Raw genomic sequence first — 8,278 nt, forward strand, 5'->3', positions numbered from 1 at the left:
GGATAGGCAAACAAAAACCAGTAAAAATTGCAGTTCTTTGGATGTAAAATGCTGTACATGCACAAAACACGCATTAGCTAATAAAATTCATCCGAAATATTTAACATTAAAGTGCTAAACCTGGCAAGCGGAATTATGCACATATTATATGAGCGTAATTATTGAATGTTGACTTTTATGAGATTCTTACATTTCCTTTTTCAGTCCTAAGGTATTAGTGACAAGATTTAAGATTTGAAGAAAACTGCATGAAAGGATTTGTTCTGTACCGTATTGCTATCAAGTTCTATAAAGGATTTCAAAATTTTCTCTGAAATAGAGTTTAGAATCGTTAGAATCAATAACCTCTTCCTTGGTCTGTATGTCCAAACTCTATGGAAGTTTTGGAGCATGGAACGTAAAAGCCAGAGAAATGCTAGGCATTCATGCTGTAAAACCTTTACCCATAAATTTCCACAAATGGCTAAGAATTCCCCCTACTTGATGTGAATGACAAAAGCCTTTTCAAGGCAAGTTCGTGATCCACTTGTTGGCACTTGTTTGAACGAACGGCGTTCTCCTCAGTTCATAAAATTTGTGTTCACGCTGGATAAACCTGACTGGAAATTTCTTGTTAGGACAGTCTGCCCTGAGGAATCATGAGCTAGAAAGAACGATGTGAACACTATATACATTACCTGATCACAGATCGTAACAAAATGAAATGTTGTGAAAATGAAAATGAGTGAGACATCTTGCAGTCGAATACCCAATTACAGGAGACCTCCGGATGATTTTCAGACTTTTACATTTGAACAACTATAGATTAGTCATACTGAGTACAGAGTATCAGAATTTGTAGTAATTGGCATGAGGAATAAGAATGTTGTCAAAATTTATAATAAATTGCAATAAACCAGGATGATGACATGGCAGTCTCACCATAAGAATGCATGAGTTGGGGCTCAAGGAAGCAGAACAAAAGAAGATGGCATGCATACATTCTACACAGGTGAACTTGTTAAGCAAGTGGTATTGTAATGGAATTACACTGCTACATTTCTGAAATATGTGAGGCTCTACGTCATCCACATTGTTTAGTGTAATTTGTTCAAGATTTTTCAGAGTGTTGGTTTCTCTGCTCAAGGACCACGATAAATTCGACAAATCTATACATGGAGCTGTTGATTTATGTACTACATGATGTGAAATTATGAAAATCATCTGGAATGCCCCTTTAAAGGGTGTGTACAGTTCTGGTCGAGGTGCAGATTTGGCTTTTAACGTTTTGTGAGATATTCAGAAACCACTCTATGAGATGTCAAAGAGCATGCAGTTCTAAGGGGTATCAAAAGTTTATTCGATGAAAATCAGTTTTGAAATGGGTGAGATATCTAAAAACAAAGGTGAAACAAAGAGATACTAATAAAGTTGGGGCATGTCGTCTTTTATTATCAGCACTTTTTTGGATATCTCAGCCATTTGAAAACCAATTTTCATCAAATAAACGTTGAATCCTTCTTAAAATTACATGCTCTTTCATATTTCATAAGAGGCTTTTCATTATCTCACTTAGAAATGTTCAAAACATGAATCCCTACCTCAACTAGTACTGTACAGTCCCTTTAAGGCACACAAAAATCCCTTCGATTTCAAATTTAGTGAAGGTAAGTCGTGATGAAATTGGATGTCACTTCCGAGTGAGATAAAGAAGTGGAAACGTGAATGATTGACACTTTACCCTAACATTATTGTGCTGTCCCGCCGCCGTTACCTGGTAATATATAAACACACTCTCTGGTCTGTGGTGGAAATCTTTTACTGCTGCAGATGAAAAGGTAGACTTGATCTTCTTTCAGATCATAACAAAGATGAATAATTGCCTGACAAGATCATCAATAGAAGGAATGAGATTCTCACTAATACTGATGTTATGTTGCTTTGTATAACCAGCGATTATAGCTATAGCTGCACTAGTGTACGTCAGCTGCAGGGGGAAGAGGGGGGGGGGGGGGGCTATAGGTTGTGGTAGGGATTCTTCAAGTGCCCAATACCAGCCTAAAATTTTGGTTGCTCCACGTCTGCGTGTGAAACTCTCTACCGATCCAACTTCAGAGTTGTAGCAACCCTGTAACCTTTAAATATGAAATTAAGACCTTTTCTTTTCCAACAAACTGTGCGAACCGGGAGCCTGTGAATGTTTGTTTGTTTGTTTGTTTATTCGTTTCCTTTTTAGGAGGCTTTTTAACAGACAAATGGCGCTATATTAATGTTGTTCATCATCATCATCATCATCATTCGACGCAAGGTTTCTAATTTACAACTACTAATAGGCCAAATGGGGTACTGTTCGTTATTCCGAAGGTTCGCTATTCCGAAGGGTCGTTATTCCGAAGTGTCGTTAATCCGAAACACGCAGATACCCTATACCTAGAGTTTCGTTAATCCGAAAATGAAAAAGGGTTCGTTAATCCGAAAATTTGTGGCGTTAATCCTGAATGTTCGTTATTCCGAAGATTGGTTAATCCGAAAATGAAATTCGGAACAATGAACCTTCGAAATAACGAATCTTAGGAATAAAGAGCCTTCGGAATAACGAACCTTCGGAATAACGAGCTGTAACCGGCGAAATGCATGTCCTGTTCTTCCTTTGGTTTTGCTTTATGATATGGGAAAAGAATGTCGCGGTCCCATGTAATACAATATCGCTGCAGGCCCAAAACCACTATTTCGGCGCAATTGGTCAAAAATCGTGTCGCTTATGTTCCTACTCACCTAGGAGAGATAAAAAGCTCTTTCGAAATGCCCCTGTGATTTTATGTGATGCCAAGGGACATATAAACAAAAACTGAAATCATTTCGAAGGCGAAATTATACCACTAAGCCATTGGTGGAGGGTTAAGTTCGGCCAACAGGCTTAAAAGTGCATGTCGCCAACGATGATTTTTTATGTTTTCTCAACTTTGTGGGAAAATCTGAGCATAAAGAGGAAGCTTACTCACGGTTTCAGAAAAGTGGCTTAAGGTTCTATGAAAACCTAACACAACTTTTTAAACTAACCATTCTTTATCAACAAAATAACTGATGGAAATGTGCCGCCAGATCCGCTGAAACGCGTTACCATCTTTGTACTGCCAACTTGGTTATGCTATTACAGTGAGTACTACACAATTGTATTGTTTTTCTGACCAAAAGGGGTGTAAGTTTATGTTAAAAGATATTTCATCACTCAGCTTCAAAAGACATGCGACTGCTAATCTCGCAAATATAGATTTTAAAAAGGTAGATTTAAGAGAAGTAACATACGTTACCATCTTTGTAAAGAGTATGAAGGTGCATGGCTCTGAATGATTGTTCTAGAGTTGAGACTAATGGAGTAGATTGTCGTCATACCCATGGGTGGCAAAAGATTCATTATTATGTTGCTAACTTATACGATTTAATCCACAAGTGTAACATACGTGATGTAACTTACGTTACCACCAAATGACAGAAAGCTTAATTACACCATTAATTACCACCTAAATGTACATTTCTCGAATCTGTGCCGTCGATTTGAGGTCATGGGATAGCTCAGCAACTTCTTTCAATGGCATCTTGAGCATTGGCAGCGCGCAAAATACCTTTACATGATGTGTTGAAAAACTGAGTAAGTATTTGATTGTTGGAAATGTGTTGTTGTTTTTCATAGAATCATGCTTTACTTCTGTTTATTGTGTCTTTATTTAGTCAGTAGATTCCACCGTAAAAATCCAGTTATTGCTCTGCTGTACAGGTTTATTCTTTTGAAATAAATCACTCAATTTATTACGTAACGTATGTTTCAAATTTTGGTAACGTAAGTTTCAAGATGTTGTCATGTTGATAACAGACAATCCACAGAAAAGCCCATTTAATTTGAGACAATTTAATTGTTGCAGTTATGATGTTTATGAGTTTCTCCGTCAAAACATATCAAATTCATTTACAGCTGTATGTTCTTGTTTGTTAGGAGGATGCAGTAAAAGGGGACATAATCATAGTATCTTTGAAAAAAATCGTTTGGTGGGCGTTGATGTTCAACTTGGCTTTAATGATGTCATATTCCAGGTATAAACAATGAATTTAACATTGTTTTAAGAAAATGAAATGAATAGCTAATAAACTTAGGGATTACGCAGATCTCTACTTCAAAACTATTGGATCAGGTCCCTGCATTAATATAGTAACGTAAGTTTCTAGTTTTGGTAACGTAAGTTTCATCAATTCATGTCATTGAAAAAGGATATTTTAGAGAATGTGAGAATTAGAGAATGGATAAAAATAACATTTAATTGTTCTAGAACTATAGTTGAAGGAATTCCATAGGGAAATAAGTCTTTTCAATTATATTTATCTTCGGTTATCATAAATCAATATGGTGACTTTTTATACTACTACCTGACTATTTTTAACGGAGAAAATTAACTCAAATTTGTGTCGTTATATCGTTGATGATCTCAAAGTGAAGAAAAACACACTTTGAATGAAGAAAAGGTAACAAAATACATGTGCATTAAAGAAATGTAATTTCAACTATTACTGAGTATACCATCATAGATCAGGCCTACATGATAATAATAATGCTAATAATAATTATAGTGATGTATGTTTCAGTAAGATATATGTTTAAGACATTAACATTTTTTGTTCTTCCTTCTCGTTGAAGTTAATGCAGTTGCAATGGGGAAGAGCAGTGCTGAGATTAAAACCCCACATATAGGGAACGTATAAGCTGCAATCAGATTGGCGAAAAATCATATCTCTAAGCAAAGATTCAAGAAAAAAAAAACATGTACCCGTCGCGTAGTTGACAAAAAAAAAAGAAGCAAAGTCACGCATCTTTTTTTTTTTTATTTACCCTATCAGGGTAACTATAGGGGAGGGGGTTCGAGGTCCCCCGCCCCTTTGCCAGCATTCAAAATATAAACAAAAGGAAATAAAAAGAAAAAATGAATTGCAGAATCCTCCTCCCCAGTTTGAAATAAACAAATAAAAAAACATGAAATTGGGCTTGTACTGGCAGCATAGAATTAAGCTGAATCCTTTCTTTATTTCTTCAATTTTCTTTTCTTTCTTTCTTTTTTTCTTGCTTGTCAGTCGATGAAACCCGGTAAAAGAAATGAAACAAAAGAAAAAATGGCACGGGAGCTTTTATTTTTCTCCCTGTCAGGTGATTAAAACTGGAAGTAGTCAACTTTTTCTAACTCTGACCCCATCCCCCACCCCATGAAAATCCTACTTACGGGCCTGCCTGTAATCATTATCAGTACCTTTGTTGTGCATGTATAGCAACTTGTCCTTTCACTTTTCTTTTGAAAGATTCAAAAACATTTTTCCATGCAGGAGACAATTTCCAGATACGGCAAGAATTATTAATGCAAGACTTGTTATTCTTGTTATCGTTGTGGATTATACTGTCTTATGCATACATAACAAGGACAATCGAGTACATCATTTCACTAATGACAATTTCATTCATCCTACCCAGTATTGTGCTAATGCAACTATGTAATTTGACGTTATTTCATCGACCTCATTTGCCATAGTCAACTTAGTAAAGTGGTCATTTACTTAATTAACAAAGAACATTTCTTGGTTCCTTCTGTCCCTATCTCTTGCTTACCGAGTTCAGAAATTTCAAATACAAGCAATACGGCGTTATTGTTCATTATGAAGCACTTTAATAGAGTAACCATCTCGTTTCTGCCGTTTAAAGTGTTAAAAATTTTGTGAATACTATTGTATTGCAACTGCTATTTTCAAACTGTTCCTGCATAGAATAACTGTTGCGACAGCAAAGTTATGGAGTCTGTAAAGTTATGGATTCGAAACATATCTTTCAACAGCATGAAGTGACAGCTGAAGATAACAAGTTACAAGACATCAATGTGAAGATAACACGTTACAAGACGTCAAGCATACGAAAACTTCCATTATGATAAAATTGAAGTGAAACCTACGTTACCCACCACTCGTTTTATATTACACGTACATCATGACAATATTTTCGTCCGTGAAGGCACGTGAAAGCATGTTCCCAACTCTTATCATTTCAATGCCATAAATTCATAAGTATGAAGCCAATTGTCTTCAAAATATCAACAGTAACGGATTAATATTCTACTCCAGAGTTTATACGCGGACATGTTATAAAGTCTTGCAGTTTTACATTTATTTCAATTGTAATTTTTGAGAATTGTATCACCATGATATTGCGACATCTTGTTATAATACGTTCACTTAGAGTTGACGAGAAATTAATGTAAGAATATATACCAAAACCAAAAAGAAAAAGTACCAAAATCAGTTGCACATGTAGTAGTATTATCTTTGTAACTTACGTTACATTAACGTGAAACATACGTTACGTGGAATCTGACGAATATAATTTTTGCGCACATAGATTCACATGTTTCATCGATGATACTCAAGAATTGGCTGGCAATTTGGGACTGATAAATGCTGAAAATATTTTCTGAAGAAAGTCTGACATCAGATTATCGAGAAAACAAATGAACATTACATGAAATAAGATTTAACACAATAGGACATGCTGTGTTCAGTATAGCATACAGGTCATTTGCCATCCTTCCCATCTGCAGGCAGCATTTACAAACATGGCAGCCGATGGTATACTTCACATCTGACGCATAATTATCTCAATCATAGACTGTAGTCACCAATCTTAAAGCATTTGAAATAGAATGACATTGGTAACGTATGTTACATGATGAAATCTACGCCCTATGAAAGAAATTATCACACCACAAAAATAAAGCAAGATTGTGTGTTCATATTTTTCAACTACAAACTTGAATATTTGTGTCATGGATTGGTATAAAAATGAAACCTATTCTAAAAACTTTAATTTTCGCGTTTTGCGATTGTCCAATTGTGCCGAAATAGTGGTTTTGGGCCTGCATGGCACTCGACTGGCTGCATCTAAAACGACTGTACGTTGTACATACTGACCATGAGTCCATGACTGGAATGTTGTCTTCTTTTGAAAGAGAAAGAATACCGTAAGCATTGCCAACATTGCAATAAGCATCTGAAATTAGATTAATCGTATAATCACACATTCGTTTGTTTCATTTTCCATCTGAGAAAATGGCTGGATAGCCCATTATTAAAGCTGCACTAGCTGTGGTCTTCCATGGGGTCGGTCCCAGGCGGAGCCCTTTGTGAATTCCGTTCATTTGTGATTTCCGTTTGTATACCACACTTCACATGCCTACGTGCGTATTTGCATGCATGTGTATTTTATGTTGCTAGAGTTGGCATAATTATGCTTTCTGGCATAGATTTTACACGTTTCAGCATCTAGCATTATGCTCGGCATAATTTGGCTGTTTTTAGCATAATTCTAGCATAATTGCCACAGAAAGGAAATTTCCAGGCGTTTTGTGTACTATGGAACCTCTTTGGTGCCAGGTAAAAATGGCAGAGGTAAAAATGGCAGAGGTAAAAATAGCAGAGGTAAAAATGGCAGAGGTAAAAATGGCAGAGGTAAAAATGTCACATGTAATAATGTCAGAGGTAATAATGTCAGAGGTAAAAAAGTCAGAGGTAAAAATGTCAGAAGTAATGAGAGCGATATCGTCAGAGGTAAATGTATGGAGAGGTTTTGAATAATAACCTAGCCAGAGCAAACTGTATCTATCGAATTATCAAATCCAAACTGCAGATTTGAAGAATATTTATGGAATTATGTTTTAAAAAAATTAGAGCACTCTCATTATTCTGAGTTTGATTCAAGTGCAGTGGCGTAATCTGTCTGTTCAGAGGAATATTAAACCAGCTAAGAGCCTAGTAGGCCTATGGGAAATTATTTTTGTTATTATTATTGATATTATTATTACTATTATTTATTATTATAAAGGGGTTCCAACAATGCTGCCAACCCCTCAAACAGTATAATCCTACGTTGTTTCGCCCAATGAAGTTATCACACACACACACACACACACACACACACACACACACACACACGAACCCACTTTTGGTATAAACATATACTTCTATACGCAGATATACATACTCTCACACAAACACTCTTACACAAACGAATTCACGTCCAGGCTAGTATATTGTCATTATTTTCCATTTTTTTAACTGTTTAGTGTAAAGAAGTGAAGGAGACATAGTCGAGGCAAACCGCTAATTTTTAACCTGTTCTATGTTATTTTCTCACATTCAGGTTTCATAGGAGCCTATTTATCTCACAAGGCCTAATCACGACATAATGTAGAAGTAAAAATACAAAACGCAAAAAACA

The sequence above is a fragment of the Diadema antillarum genome, unplaced genomic scaffold, assembly GCF_040938485.1.
Source record: "Diadema antillarum isolate AM-2024a unplaced genomic scaffold, OU_Dant_1.0 scf00000071, whole genome shotgun sequence".
Taxonomy (NCBI): Eukaryota; Metazoa; Echinodermata; class Echinoidea; order Diadematoida; family Diadematidae; genus Diadema; species Diadema antillarum.